Here is a 15,741-nt window from a genome sequence, read left to right on the forward strand (position 1 = left end):
CGCATTTTCCGGATATTTTCCGGGAATTTTCCGGACATTTCCCTGGAATTTTCCAGGCATTTTCCACGCTTTTCCCGGACATTTTCACGCATTTTCCGGAATTTTCCGGGCATTTTCCAGGCATTTCAAGGCATTTTCCGGACATTTTCCAGGTATTTCCCAGGCATTTTCCACGCTTTTCCGGACATTTTCACGCATTTTCCGGATATTTTCCGGCAATTTCCGGACATTTCCCTGACATTTTCCGGGGGTTTCCCAGGCTTTTCCCGGACATTTTCACGCATTTTCCGGAATTTTCCGCGCATTTTCCAGGCATTTCAAGGCATTTTCCGGACATTTTCCAGGTATTTCCCAGGCATTTTCCACGCCTTTTCCGGACATTTTCACGCATTTTCCGGATATTTTCCGGCAATTTCCGGACATTTCCCTGGCATTTTCCGGGGGTTTCCCAGACCTTCCCCAGGCATTTTCCGGAATTTTCCAGGCATTTTCCGGATATTTTCTGGGCATTTCCCAGGCATTTTCCAGTCATTTTCCGGTCATTTTCACGCATTTTCCGGACATTTCCCTGGCATTTTCCGGGGGTTTTCCAGGCATTTTCCACGGTTTTTCCGGACATTTTCACGCATTTTCCGGGGATTTTCCAGGTATTTTCCACGCATTTTCCGGGCATTTCCCAGGCCTTCCCCAGGCCTTCCCCAGGCATTTCCCAGGCATTTCCCAGTCATTTTCCGGGCATTTCCAGGCATTTTCCGGACATTTTCCAGGCATTTTCCGGATACTTTCCGTGAATTTTCCGGTCATTACCCATGCATTTTCCGGACATTTTCTAGGTTTAACGAGAAATATCAAAAAAATTAACTTTAAATCCTCCCATACGTTTAGTATGAGATATGAATATCCCATGTACATTTTAATATGAAAGATTTTAGCTATTTCTTTCTTTTTTTTGATTTTCTGCTTTATTTCGCAAATTTGAAGGGAAGTTCATTTTGAAACTATAAATAGAGCGCCTCATTGTATTACACAATGAGGACGTCACTTCGAAAATCTGCTGTGAATACAAAATGTATGGGAAATAACATTTTTGGATATTTCTCGTTTTATTTTATCTATAATATAAAAATGAATCCCAAAATGTGTTGGTAAAATAACTTTAGAACAGCTGAACCGATTTCTTTAATTCTTTTTTTATTATATTCCTTGAAGTACGAGGAGGAGGAGGAGGTTCTTATGTATAGAAAACGTGAATATGTACCACGGGCGAAGCCGGGGCGGACCGCTCGTTTTTAATAAATAATTCTGGCCATTTTACTCATGCACACATAACGATTACACCTTGTATACATATTATTTACTCCTATACATAAATTGTATGATTTAGCATTTAACAAATGGCGTCGTCAAGTTACTAACGCTCGCAATTTTATATTAAACTTGCGTACATGACTTGCGTAGATGATACTCCAAGAAATGGAGCAATATTTTAAATTCTTCATCTTTTTCTATCATGTGAAAGAAAAACCAAGTATGTACTAATAATTATATGCTACTCATAACTCTTATATTTAAAAATTATGGAGCAAAAAAAATGTATTTATTTATTACCAATAAGTGACAGCCCTAGCATATATCGGTAGGTTCAATTAAATGCAATGACTCAGTGATTACCCTAGCGGGAGAGATCCAAATTTAATTGGTCTAGATTCTATAATTTAAGCTTCATACATAGCCCTAGTATACACCCAGCTTCGCTTGCTTTTCTAAAACCTATTAATAATTTTGTAAAATCGTGATTTTAAAAGAACTTTGTTTATATTGTTTGTCTGTAAAAACGTCTGCTGTTATAATTTTGAAGTATTTATTATAACTTTTAAAATACAAAAATGGTTTTTAAAATAAATAAAGTAGTTTTTACAAGGTAAAACATTCCAAAATACAAAATAAAACACTCTTTTACAAGTCGGTAAAAACAATTAATAAAAACGTCACCCTTCCCTTTGTTTCCCGCCTTTAACAAAAGCGCGGGAAATTTGAAACGTTCATTAATTACGAAATATGTTCGTATTGAACGAGTGGCCTTGTTCAGTACAGAATCATTAAAATACAATGTAGTAAGACCTCTTTGATATTGAAGTATATCAGACTCCAAATAATAATATTTAATGTTAAAATTGAACTTTTGATGTAAAACTAGCTGTGCCCTGCGGTTTTACGCGCAGTGCTCCGTTCCCGGTGGTCTTAACGTGACGATATATAACCAGTAGCCTTTCCCGATAAATGGGCTATGTAACACTGAGAATTTTTTCAAACCGGACCAGTAGCTCTTGAGATAAGCGCGTTGAAACAAACAAACAAGCTTCAGCTTATTATATTAGTCTAGCTGTTTCCCCGCGGTTTCACCGGCATTGCTCCACTCTAGTTGGTCTCAGCGTGATGATATTATAGCCTATAACCTTCATCGATAAATGGGCTATCTAACACCGAAAGAATTTATCAAATCGAACGAGTAGTTCCTGAGATTAGCGCGTTCAAATTAACAAACAAACAAACGAACGAGCAACCGAGCAACCAAGCTAACAAACAACTCTTGAGTTAAGTTAGTATTCAGCTAATATTAGTTTTGATTAGTAAGTATTGATTGAATCCATATTTCGCTCATTATTTTTGAGAAAGATCTTATGCAATAAACTAGCTTACCGCCCGCGGCTTCGCCCGCTTTGTCTAAAACCGAATCAATTATATACTAAAACCTTCCTCTTGAATCACTCTATCTATTACAAAAGACCACATTAAAATCCGTTGCGTAGTTTTAAAGATTTAAGCATACAAAGGGACATAGGGACCGAGAAAGCGACTTTGTTTTATACTATGTAGTGATAATAGTGATGTAGCGTAACACATTTGTGCTAATAATATTTAAATAAGTTAAAAAACAATGAACGGCCACTTCATTTTTATGCGTTTAACAGTTTGCGTTACATAGAAAAATTCTTGTATTTATTTAGAAATAAATTAAGGGCCGATTTTTCAATGCTTGGATAAAACTTATCCGTCCAATAAAGTATTACACGATAATATTAAAATGTCACGTAAACTGTCAAATACGGGCAATTAGAATACGTTTTTAAAATGGTAGTTTTATACATTATTCGACAAATAAGTTTTATCCAAGCGTTGAAAAATCGGCCCTAAGTAAGTCTTACTTGACCTGGAATAAAAACAAAAATGTTAGCAAAATTTCGCAATAACGTTGAAATTTTCGTACCAAAAACAATTCCTAAACTCCGCATGAAATACAAATTTTGCGTGACACCACTACGTGACACGTGACGCGTGACATGGCGGGACACGCGTGACGGACGACAAATACGGGACTGTTGCTTTTATACGTAACTAGCTTTTCGCCCGCGGCTTCGCCCGCGTTTTCAAAGAAAAACCCGTATAATTCCCGTTCCCGTAGTATTTCCGGCATAAAACCTATCCTATGTGTTAATCCAAGTTGCCCTCTATATGTGTGCTTAGTTTCATTGTAATCGGTTCAGTAGTATTTGCGTGAAAGAGTAACAAACAGACACACACATCCTCACAAACCTTCGCATTTATAATATTAGTAGTTAGGATGTTGCTCAAATGTTATCAAGAGGAATGCTTTTTTGTATATTTGCAACATTTTTTTTTGCTGGTACACTCCTGTTGGGGTGATGTTATAATTGTTAATTATTATATTATAGATAATGGTTTTTTTTAGATAAATTTACTATTTTAAGTACAAATAATTATTCGATTATGGTATATTTGTATCTTGTCAAAGAAGAAGTTTCACTTCTGACACGTAAGCTCGACACAGCGTGTGTCGAGTTTTTTTTTTTTTTGTAAAAATAAAAGAGAAATTAATATTCATTGTAGTCTACATGCAAAAAAATAAATAATTCTTATTCTATAGTGGTTTCGTCCGCGGGTAAAACCGCGGGATGCAGCTAGTCCTAACATTATAAATGCACGTGTGTTGACAAAGAAAAGAAAAGATTTCAATCCAACACAAACAGTTCTTTCTTTCACGTCGCAACGAAGCGATTTTATCGTTCACCTATTCTCTGTAGATTACAAAGTGACTTCACTTCGAGGCTTCTACGCGACCGTCTCTTTGGTATCTACAGTAGTTGTCGCGTGAGTTTAGAACCGACTGGTCCTGGGTTCGATTCCCGGTGGAGACGAACAAATTTATATCTCGATGTGACAGGACACAGAAGGCTGATCACCGACTTGTCCCTATAGAAAATCGATTAGTGAAACAGATCAATGGAACCTGTGAATTGTGTGTTTCTTTAAAAAAATTTACAAAAAAATGCACTTCCATATATACTAAATGAATAAATAAATAAATGCACAGACAGGCGCAGCCGCGGGACACAGCTAGTATACTATAAGCGGCTTATACATTAGATATGCAATTAGGATTAGAGATTATATCTAATTATCCTGAAAGTTGAGAGCCTCTGTAATATGTATATGCGGCTTTAATAGGTTAAATCTGATCCATCCATACCTTATTATTATTATAAATGCGAAAGTAACTCTGTCTGTCTGTCTGTTACTCAATCACGCCTTAACTACTGAACCAATTTGCATGAAATTTGGTAAAGAGATATTTTAATACTCGAGAAAGGACATAGGCTACTTTTTACCCCGGGACATAGGATAGGTTTTATCCCAGAAATTCCACGGGAACAAGAACTATGCGGGTTTTTCTTTGACTGCGCGGGCGAAGCCGCGGGTGGAAAGCTAGTTTAAAATAAGTTGTTTATGTCATTATAATGATTCGTCTTTTGACTGTGTTAAAAGCTCTTTTATTTACTAAATTTGCAATAGTCGTATTACCGGTGCATTTACATCAAACGACCGAATGCTCATTCTAACCCCACTAAGCCAAACTATTATTGTGCAAACAGGCGTAGAGCATTCTTTCGTTGTTCTTAGAGCGTTCGATATGCAATGTTCTAATACTGAACAACACTGAATACTAGTTTTCGTTTACACTAAAATATCAAGAAAGAATGATCTTGCTCTAGCTCTACGTTGGTTTTGTAAATGCACCGTTAAACAAAAACACCTAACTATCTCTTCTTTAGGTATCTCTTGAGTTACTTTAATTTGGTATAAGATTTGTTCATCACAGTTTGAATTAACATAGACAATAAAAAGTTTAAAATTCAGTAGAGGAATTGATTTTTGAAGTGAAACTTCTTTATCGGGGTTGGAAAAAAATTTAGTGTAACATTTTTTCGTTACCTACGCGTGACATTTTTCCGTTACGCGCCATCTTTTTCTTATCTCTACCACGCGTGATTCGACGTATTTCTGTAAAGTTACATATTATAGTAAATTATTTTTAAAAAAATAAGGTCATAAAGACGTGTGTACACCAGTGTACACTAGTACACGCACACATTTTTTTTTGTTTTTAATACAAATAGACACGAATTTATTCATATAAGTAAAATTATTAAAATTTCTTTCCATGCAATATTATGTTCATTATTAATTTATTACATCCCATACTATTCAAAATTAGGGTTGCTGAAGTATCACGGCACTAAGGCAGCTCCACACTTACCTTTTGCTGTGCCTCTAGTTACACATCATTTATACACATCCTGAAATGGGTTAACACATTTAAAATTCAAATTCAAAGAATGCAGTAACAAATATAGATGTTATTATTCACAATGATATAGTGCTAATACATTCTACTCACTATCTGGGTTTGCAAAAATTATAATAGAAATAAGTTCTTCTTCTTCTCTTAAAAAATGGCTTCACCCAATAAAAAGGGACTTCGCCAATGTCCAGTATATATATGGGAGAGACAGGACTCAAATTTCAGTCAGTTAGACTTGTGCGGCTGTGACATTTAACATATTTTGGAACTGAGTTGGAAAATAAATTAAACTAATTCTTCGCGTCACAAATTGTTAAACGTCACTTATTATTCATTGTCACAGTTTCCAAATTCTTGAATGTCATAAAGTCAAAAAATTGTTTCCAGTTTCTTCTAAAATATATTTACTGGGAGATCCTTAAAATTATCCGGTATTTTATTATAATATTGTAATCGTCATAAAAATATCACACTATTGTAACATAACAGTGAATTTCTCTTCTTTGAAACTAAAAGCTCACAATTAAAAGAAATAATTAATAATAAATATAAAAATGTCGGCGTTAAGACTCTCATTAGCAGTTCTTTATCCTCTGAGGTTGTTAAAAATTAAAATTCCCCCCTTGACCCGGCTCGATTGCGTAGTGACGTGTTTGGATTTATCGATAACGATAGTTTGTGTGTATTGTACCATGTAGTACAAGTATAGTAGTATATTTTCTGTGCTACAAGTGTCAATTGTTAATCATAATTCTATATCGAGACTATTTCATTAACGACTGAACCGTTTTAGATGCTGCAGCTTTCACGTGACTTTTTATTTTATTCATGTTCAGGCATGGACACCAATGTTTTATGGTGAACTTCACTTGAAACGTTGTGTTGTTTTATATCAATAGATTTATAAATAAGAAGCTATATTAATGTGTAGAAAGAATTGGAAGTTATTATATGTTTTGCTTTTCTCAGTTAATAAAATTGTTTTAAATATGTATTACTGTGTATATTTTACTAAATATTGTATGTAACGCGGACAAAGACGCAGTAAACGACTTGTATAAAACAAAACAAAATACATAATTTTAGTGACGTGTTTGCATTTTTATGCAAATACGACTATCATTTGTTTTTCTCCAAATTGCGGCAAGTGTTGCAGTAAGGAGGAATTAGGTAAATTTTCTATCGATACGGTAATTGTTTTATCGATACTCGCACATGACTAGAGCACGGTTGCGGGAACTCCAAACAATTTGCAAGTGCTGCAACCTAATGGCAATAGATTCGAATGCGTCTTGGAGTTGTTTTAACTTCAAATCGACGGTTTATTTCGATAAAATACGTGTAATTATGACATTTTGTAGCTATTGCTCTGAATCGCGCTTGCGAAATGTTTTCGCTTATTTGCGAAATAGCACAGATTATGAAATGGTTATATACTAGTCTATTATCTATACTAATCTATACATATAATAAATCTGTAGAAGGGTCAATTCTGTACATTGAAAATATTGAAAAAATAAATAGCAGGGGGTGTTACTGGATCGATACCAAACCCAAATATGTGATTAAAAAAATTTTTGTCTGTCTGTCTGTCTGTATGTGAAGGCATCACGTGAAAACTAGCGGTTCGATTTCGATGAAACTTGGTATAATTATACCTTATTATCCTGGGCGTAAAATAGGATACTTTTTATCCTGAAAAAATACGTAGAAAAAAAATAATCTTAATTTTTCAGTTTTATCCATAGACGTTGTTCCGTAGAACCGCGAACACACGTTGCGTATTATTATAGGCCTAGCCGTATTTGGGAATTGGGTCCAATAGATATTTATAAGATGTTATTGACAGAGGTACTCAAAATGGAGAAAATATAACCATCCACGCGAAGACCGACATCCACGCGGACGGAGTCGCGGGCGGAAGCTAGTATAGACTAATATTATGTAGAGATAAAATTTCTAACTTCGTGTGTTTGTAGGGATAATCTGCGGAAGTTCTAATCCGATTATGAAAATTATTGTAATAAAATATGCATTGCACTAAGCATAATGCAGCAGTACCTATTTCTTTATGGCTATTTGATCTTTTATTACTCAGCTAGATATAATAAAATAAATAATTAACAGTTAAACTAAAACAAAAAGATTTCTATTACCGAATAAACATTATATTATTATGGAGTTTATTGCCGGTTCTTCTTCATAGATACTGCATTCCGAATCGGTGGCAATTGTTAAAAATATGTAATGACGATACGATAGTGCTTCTAAGAGAAGTATAATTGAATAAATAAATGTTTGAGTAGAATTCTGTAAATACCTCATTACCGAGTCACATATTATGTTATTTTTTATCTCATGTGTACAAGGGACATAGAGATAGTTTATTATAAAGATACTTACATACATGATATACATTTTTAACGTATCAAAGAGGAATTACGTTCAGCTAAACACCAGTTACGGTAATAGCCCCTGTGTGCAAATAACCTTAGACATTGTTATGGTAAGGCTGGTTGTACGCGAACGTTATGAATGCAATTAGTAGTTAATTATGAATTTCCATACATAATATGACAAGCGCGACTGACGTATACCCGGCGCGGCCTAAGATGATCCCTATGACAGTTCGTCTTAGTGATTGCTCGTATGATGGATCTTGTCGATACTTTACTATTTTATAGGCAAAGGCGTGGTTTGCATTCAGCCACCTCGGTAAACATGTTTTTACAAATATTATAAAATGAATTTTTAACGTCTATTATGTAAACGAAACGGTAAGTAAAACGAAAGTTTTCAAAAACATAAAAATACACCTTATCATTTTCTCGTAATTTTTAACCCGTTTAACACAGTGTATATTAATTTATCATGAAAATGGAATCCCCCATTTAATTTTTCTAAAAAACTTATATTATCATAGGTAAGTAAATTAACGCGAACGGTAATTATTAATTAAGTATGCTGCGATCTTCTGTTCCATTCAATAGTGAATGAACTATAGCTTAAGCATGGAAAGAATGTGAACTCGTTTCCATTATCGAAATTTGTTTATCGATACTTTCCGCACTAGTCGATAAATGCCAACGATGTAAGTTTTGAAGGACGTAAACGTAAAGTCAGATTGATATAATTTCTCGTAAATGATAAGAATTGTTATAATTCCAACGGAATATCATTATAATAGGATAAAGCTACGTAAAAATTAATAAATGCCATTTTTAGACGCCTCCAATACGTTTCTAATTTAATGGTGACGCCATTACAAGTTTGTCTCTTGAGAATAACTGTCAGTGTCATAGGGATCATCTTAGGCCGCGCCGGGTATAGTACGCACTGATGGTGGATGAAGTCTGCAACCGGCCTTAATTTTCTTATAACGTTATAGTTTTATTTGTAACTTCGTGTATTCCGATTATTATGCAATGAAGTAAACATTACGTACATGCTATTTCTTTATTTCAATTATTTTAACAACAATAGTTATTATTAGATAATATGTTAGAAAACTAAAAGTGACAACATTGATGCTATATACTACTATAAAATTTATTGATTTTGGTATTAATATGAAAAAATAAAAGGAACCAGAAAAAAGCGTAAGCGAAAAGTATATTTTATTGTCAGAAAAGAAGTTGGATATGTTTATAGCTTTCCATCTGCAGCTTCACCCGCGTAGTTCCCGTTTTCGTGGGATTTCTGTGCATAAAACCTATCCTTTCTCAGGTCTTAACAAAATTGCATGCAAATTGGTGCTGTGGTTGAGGCGTGAAGAAGCGACCGCGATAGGCTGACTGACTGAGTTACTTTCACATTTATAATATTGGTAAGGATAGGTTCAGTAAAATTTAACAAACTGAAAAAATAACGGTTTTTGAAATAAGCCTCACAACTTAACAAAAACTAAAAATTGACCAAGAAGAAGATTGAAGTTAACATTAATAATTGAGGTAGAGTTACAACTAAAATATTATTTGAACTAGCGTTTCCCCGCTTCGTATGTAACCAGCCTTCTGTAATGGCGTGTTAAGCGTTCAAGCAAGAGCGTTTACAAGACGTGTTAACAGCATACTTGTATACATTCACTACATAACTGTAATGTTATTAACCAACTTGGGAAAAGGGCTATAATGGTTGCTTAATAAACGTAAGTATTTGTGTTTATTTATTCTTAAAATTTTATCGTATAAAAATTTAATAAATTATTATACAATTGGAATTTTATGTTAATTATCCATTATGAACGTTCCCGGTTGAATCTATACTAATATTATAAAGCTGAAGAGTTTTTTTCTTTGTTTGAACGCGCTAATCTCGTGAACTACTGGTCCGATTTGAAAAATTCTCTCGGTGTTAGATAGCCCATTCATCGAGTAAGGCTATATTATATCATCTCGCTAAGACCAACAGGAGCGGAGCACTGCGGGGAAAACTGCGGAGCACAATTATTACAAAAAAAAAGTCTTCATGTTTCAGTCTATCTCTATTTTTAGATTTTTTTAATTTATAAAGCTAGCCGTTTTCTATATTTTATTGAATCGATGGAGGATGGATTATAATGCATGCACTTTAAAAAATTGCTCTGATAAAAACTGCAATTTATGATTTCTCGGTCAAAAGCCTTTTTATATACCAATATAAATAAGCCACATAAAAACTCTTTTTATAAAATGTAACCTTCTACCACACTAAAATATATACTAAGATCATTTGTTTTTCTTTGCAACAAAAACAAAACGTAAAAAGCGCGGGAATATGATTCCTTCCCTAATTAATCTGTGAGATTTGACAGCGAATCCAACATGGCCGCCGCGCGCCAAATAAAATATAACCTCTTTTGATTTCCGCAAAAGCCCGCTAAGATTTAGCTGCAGCGATATTGGAATGGAAAAAGAAAAAAATGGACCGCTTTTCATTTCAGTGGGCGTAGAGACTGTGTGGAGATTTTTATTTTTTCCGAAACAACGTAAAGGTATACCTAGTAGTAGTAATATAGTAATCAAAGATTTAAAAGTAGGATATAGCAGTATATAGATACATGGATATTAAGTTCAGGTTACTAAAAATTAAATAAATAAATAAATATATTTACTGAAAAATATGTCGATATCAGAAGTCAGAATTATTATACTATGCGTTAAATCCAAAATCCATTTTCAAAAAGAACACAAACAATAGATTGTTTTTTTTTTTTAAATCTTTTCACTTTCAAATTAAAATTTATCTGTCTTTTATATTTTATAATATCAGTATGAGTAAAATTAGAAAACTTTGGTATATACCGAATTTAAAACTCTCTCAAAATGAATTTCGTGCCAAAGCATATAATTTAAACACTTATTTATGCTGATGAAGTGCTGATGATTCTTCAATTTAAATACTAATCTGAAACTTGACATAGAATAGACATTTTGTATAAAAAGCTCTACGTAATGTGACGCCATCGATCACGCTGTAGCCGCAGCGTAGACCGGCTACGAATTGCTACGAAATGCTACGAGCTTTGTGTTAAGGCTATGTTATACAGGTTTAAAATTTTAACATAATTATTTTGTTTATTGACTGAGTGGTAGTAGAGGTGGCTTATTATATGGCGTTATAGATACACGAGACAAATAAGAAATATATACGGTAATATTTTATAATAAGTTTATATTATGAGAAATACAGTTTATTGCCTGCCGTGCTCTGTAAAAAATTGTTTTCTTTCTGTTTTAGGTATAATATTGCAAATAAAATTCATCTTATCACCAATTGAAGAAGCGATGATAAAATGCAGAAAAATAAATAAAAATCACAAGCTTTAATAACTCGATATTTTATTGCAGTAATACATTAAATAGCATTATAAATAATTATTGACTTATATCAGAATTTCTGTATGTGAATAATGTAGGAAAATAAATGTCGAAAAGAATCAAATAAACTGTAAAATTGATATTGCTGATAATAATCAGCAACTGAAGAGCATAATATTATAATTTGCATGCCCCTTTTGGCTAATCTATTCATATTGTCATTTTTTTTTACTTTTTACACATATTATGCAAATAAATAATCATTACTATGAAACTTACATGTATTACGGACATTTATTTCTCAAAAAGATTACATTTCAATCACTTACAGAGAAATAATAATTTATTATAAACAAACATACTCGCTAAGCGTTGTACGTAGTAAGTAGTTTATTAGCACAAATAGAATACAACAAGAATATATTATCTACTATCTACTGAGATTTGTTAAACTACAATTTTCCAAGAAATCTGTTAGAATTCGGCTTAACAAATCTCGGCCATAAATCGTTTTAAATGATGAGTGTTCTTACGAGTCCATATTTCTCGTAAATTAGCTGAGATCTAGCGAAGCTTTATCTTCACAGATGGGAGATTATCTTTGAGACATTGTAAATGGTGCACGTAATAACGTGCAAAGGCTCAGTACAGTAGTAAGCACTTGGTATTTACTTGCTCCTATTATACTAATTATTTTGAAGTGAAACTTCTTGCGCGTTGAGAGTAACGAGAGTAACATTTCAAGATTGCGTCATGGCAATAGCGTCATGTCATTGAGTCAAAAACTTTGTATGTAGTTTTAAAGACTTAAGTAGTTTATATATGTATTTTACTAGCTTAGCATCGTCAGCGCAGTCAAAGAAAAATATTATAAAACGTCAAAGAAAATAATAAATAAACTATGCTTCTATGTACCTAGTTAGTGAAAGAACGGCTCAAATCTATTTATTAGAAAATTCTTCAATTGTATCGTACAAAATATTACATTTTTAGAAGATTTTACAGATGTTTTTGTAAGTAGGTAGGTATGAGCTGTTAGAACGATAATTGGAGCGATATTGATTGGTAAGAGAAGGGTTAGAGGTACCTACTTGAATCTTTTACAATATGGCAAATCTACTACGCAACGGATTTTGAAGCTGTTTTTTAAATGATATTTAGAGTAGGTAATTCAAGATAAATAATTTATTAAATTTAAGCAAAGCGGGCGAAGCCGCGGGCGGAAAGTTAGTGATTATAATTAACGAGCTGAATATACCTATTTTGTAATATTTGTAAATGCATTTTATGATTTTACGCCTATTTCAACAAGTATGCCTACCTACCTAATAGGTACTTAATCTGTGATCCCGACTAATCCAAGATGCACACATATAGGTAGGTACATATTATAAATGTGTGCGTGTGTTTGTTTATTCGTATTTTTTCAAGTTGCAGCAGAGCGATATTTTTTTGTCTGGTAGGATCATGCCTATGGATCATGCACTGGAAAATGACATATTATGGCTCCTTTTCTAGCATGAAACATCTCGAAGAATCTCTTTCTGATGGGAATTTCGTTTGGCTTCGCGAAATCCGTTTGTATTTACCACAGATCTACTACCACCACAGAACAGTAAGAACATAATAGAAGTGCGATGTGGGCGTGGCCCACGTGTCACTAGTAAGATCACCTAACTCGCTCTCAGTTGTGCGCAGAAAAATATTCGAGTCGGTTGTCAGCTGTCAAACCTTATTTCCATATTTATTCACTAATTAGAGCGTGTTGTTCGGTATTAGAGTGGAAAAATGATAGCAGACGAAATAATATCAGCAATCGAGGCATTTCATACCATCGGTAAGTCTTATTTTAATTTATTTTAAATATATTTTATGTTACAACTTCGCTTGTCGTAATTTGTCAAATATTTATAAAAATATTAAGTCAAAATGAACCTTAAGCCATAAGAAATAAGTACTAATATAGATTGAACAGCAAACAAGACTTTCTGGAATATTATTGCAATAAACAAACGAATGTTGGATTAGTGATGCATGTGGCGCATATCGACAGTATCGATACTTTAGAAAAGACAAACATTATAAATATTAAATTTTATTCTATTTTTCCTTAGCTTTCATTTGTCCTATTTATTTATAGATTTTCGAAAGAGCCTAATTTAAAAGAGAAATGGATAATAAATGCAACGTGACGAGTTAACTGGATGCCGAACAGCAATAAGCAGTATAACAAAGGCCACCGATACATCAAACCTACGGCAGTTCCAAGATTTAAAATAATGCATATTTTCTGTTTCTTTTGTAAATATAGATTTATACTATTCTATTCCGTTTTTTATTTAAATATAAAAATATGAAAAGACGTACTTAGTAGTAATAAACATACTCCAAAATGTGACACATTATCCTATACTCATATAATAGAAAGAAAAAAAAATGCACAAAAATATATTTATTTGTGAATTATCGATAACAAGGCTGACATCCCTTAGAGCATAGCATCAGGTTAATGTCAAGTTAATGTCATTAATTTAGAGTGACACAAATTTCAACCTTATCTTTATGTGTTGAGGTTCAAAGTTATATGTATTGAAAACCAACGCCCTCTGTTGTGGAATAGCTGAATGTTTTCGAATTTGGAATTTCTGAGCAAAGAGAAACAAAACAGCTAATATACCTAGGGATGTTATACTAAAATAAACCGTAACTTGGTTCGTTAGGGTACATATTGAAATGCTGAATTTATAACCTAAGTCAGTTTTTACTCAAATTAAGCTGTCCAATCAAAGGCATAGTTTACTTGTAGTGTACTGTATAACTATCGGCACAGAATACATAATAGTAGCTAAACGCTACAGAACGGACACTCTCCGCCTCCCGCCAAAATTAAACACTTACCTCACCCCGCACGATCAGACATAAAATGGTCCATATTATTCTACAGGGACGATACGCAACGAAGATTGACAACAGTAATCAAATTGACTTAAAGTAATTTTATTATTTTGGATTTGTGATTATCGTTTTTCGTAGAAAATGGTTAGATATTGTGCTGTTTACGGATGTATTTCATCAGAAAAACGCGAATTTTTTTTTACGCTAGTCACAAATGTGCCAACCATAAAGCGTTAACACACACATTTGCAGTCTCTACAGTGTGACTGTCAAAACAATCATTTTGTATCACAGAACAGTAAGAACAAAATAGAAGTGCGATGTGGGCGTGGCCCACGTGTCACTAGTAAGGTAAGATCACCTAACTCGCTCTCAGTTGTGCGCAGAAAAATATTCGAGTCGGTTGTCAACTGTCAAACCTTATTTCCATATTTATTCATTATTTAGAGCGTGTTGTTCGGTATTAGAGTGGAAAAATGATAGCAGACGAAATAATATCAGCAATCGAGGCATTTCATACCATCGGTAAGTCTTATTTTAATTTATTTTAAATATATTTTATGTTACAACTTCGCTTGTCGTAATTTGTCAAAAATTTATAAAAATATTAAGTCAAAATGAACCTTAATCCATAAGAAATAAGTACTAATATAGATTGAACAGCAAACAAGACTTTCTGGAATATTATTGAAATAAACAAACGAATGTCGGATTAGTGATGCATGTGGCGCATATCGACAGTATCGATACTTTAGAAAAGACAAACATTTCAAATATTAAATTTTATTCTATTTTTCCTTAGCTTTCATTTGTCCTATTTATTTATAGATTTTCGAAAGAGCCTAATTTAAAAAAGAAATGGGTAATAAATGCAACGTGACGAGTTAACTGGATGCCGAACAGCAATAAGCAGTCTAACAAAGGCCACCGATACATCAAACCTACGGCAGTTCCAAGATTTAAAATAATGCATATTTTCTGTTTGTTTTGTAAATATAGATTTATACTATTCTATTCCGTTTTTTATTTAAATATAATAATATGAAAAGACGTACTTAGTAGTAATAAACATACTCCAAAATGTGACACATTATCCTATACTCATATAATAGAAAGAAAAAAAAATGCAGAAAAAAATATTTATTTGTGAATTATCGATAACAAGGCTGACATCCCTTAGAGCATAGCATCAGGTTAATGTCAAGTTAATGTCATTAATTTAGAGTGACACAAATTTCAACCTTATCTTTATGTGTAGAGGTTCAAAGTTATATGTATTAAAAACCAACGCCATCTGTTGTGGAATAGCTGAATGTTTTCGAATTTGGAATTTCTGAGCAAAGAGAAACAAAACAGCTAATATACCTAGGGATGTTATACTAAAAT

This window comes from Colias croceus, chromosome 30, assembly GCF_905220415.1.
Source record: "Colias croceus chromosome 30, ilColCroc2.1".
NCBI lineage: Eukaryota > Metazoa > Arthropoda > Insecta > Lepidoptera > Pieridae > Colias > Colias croceus.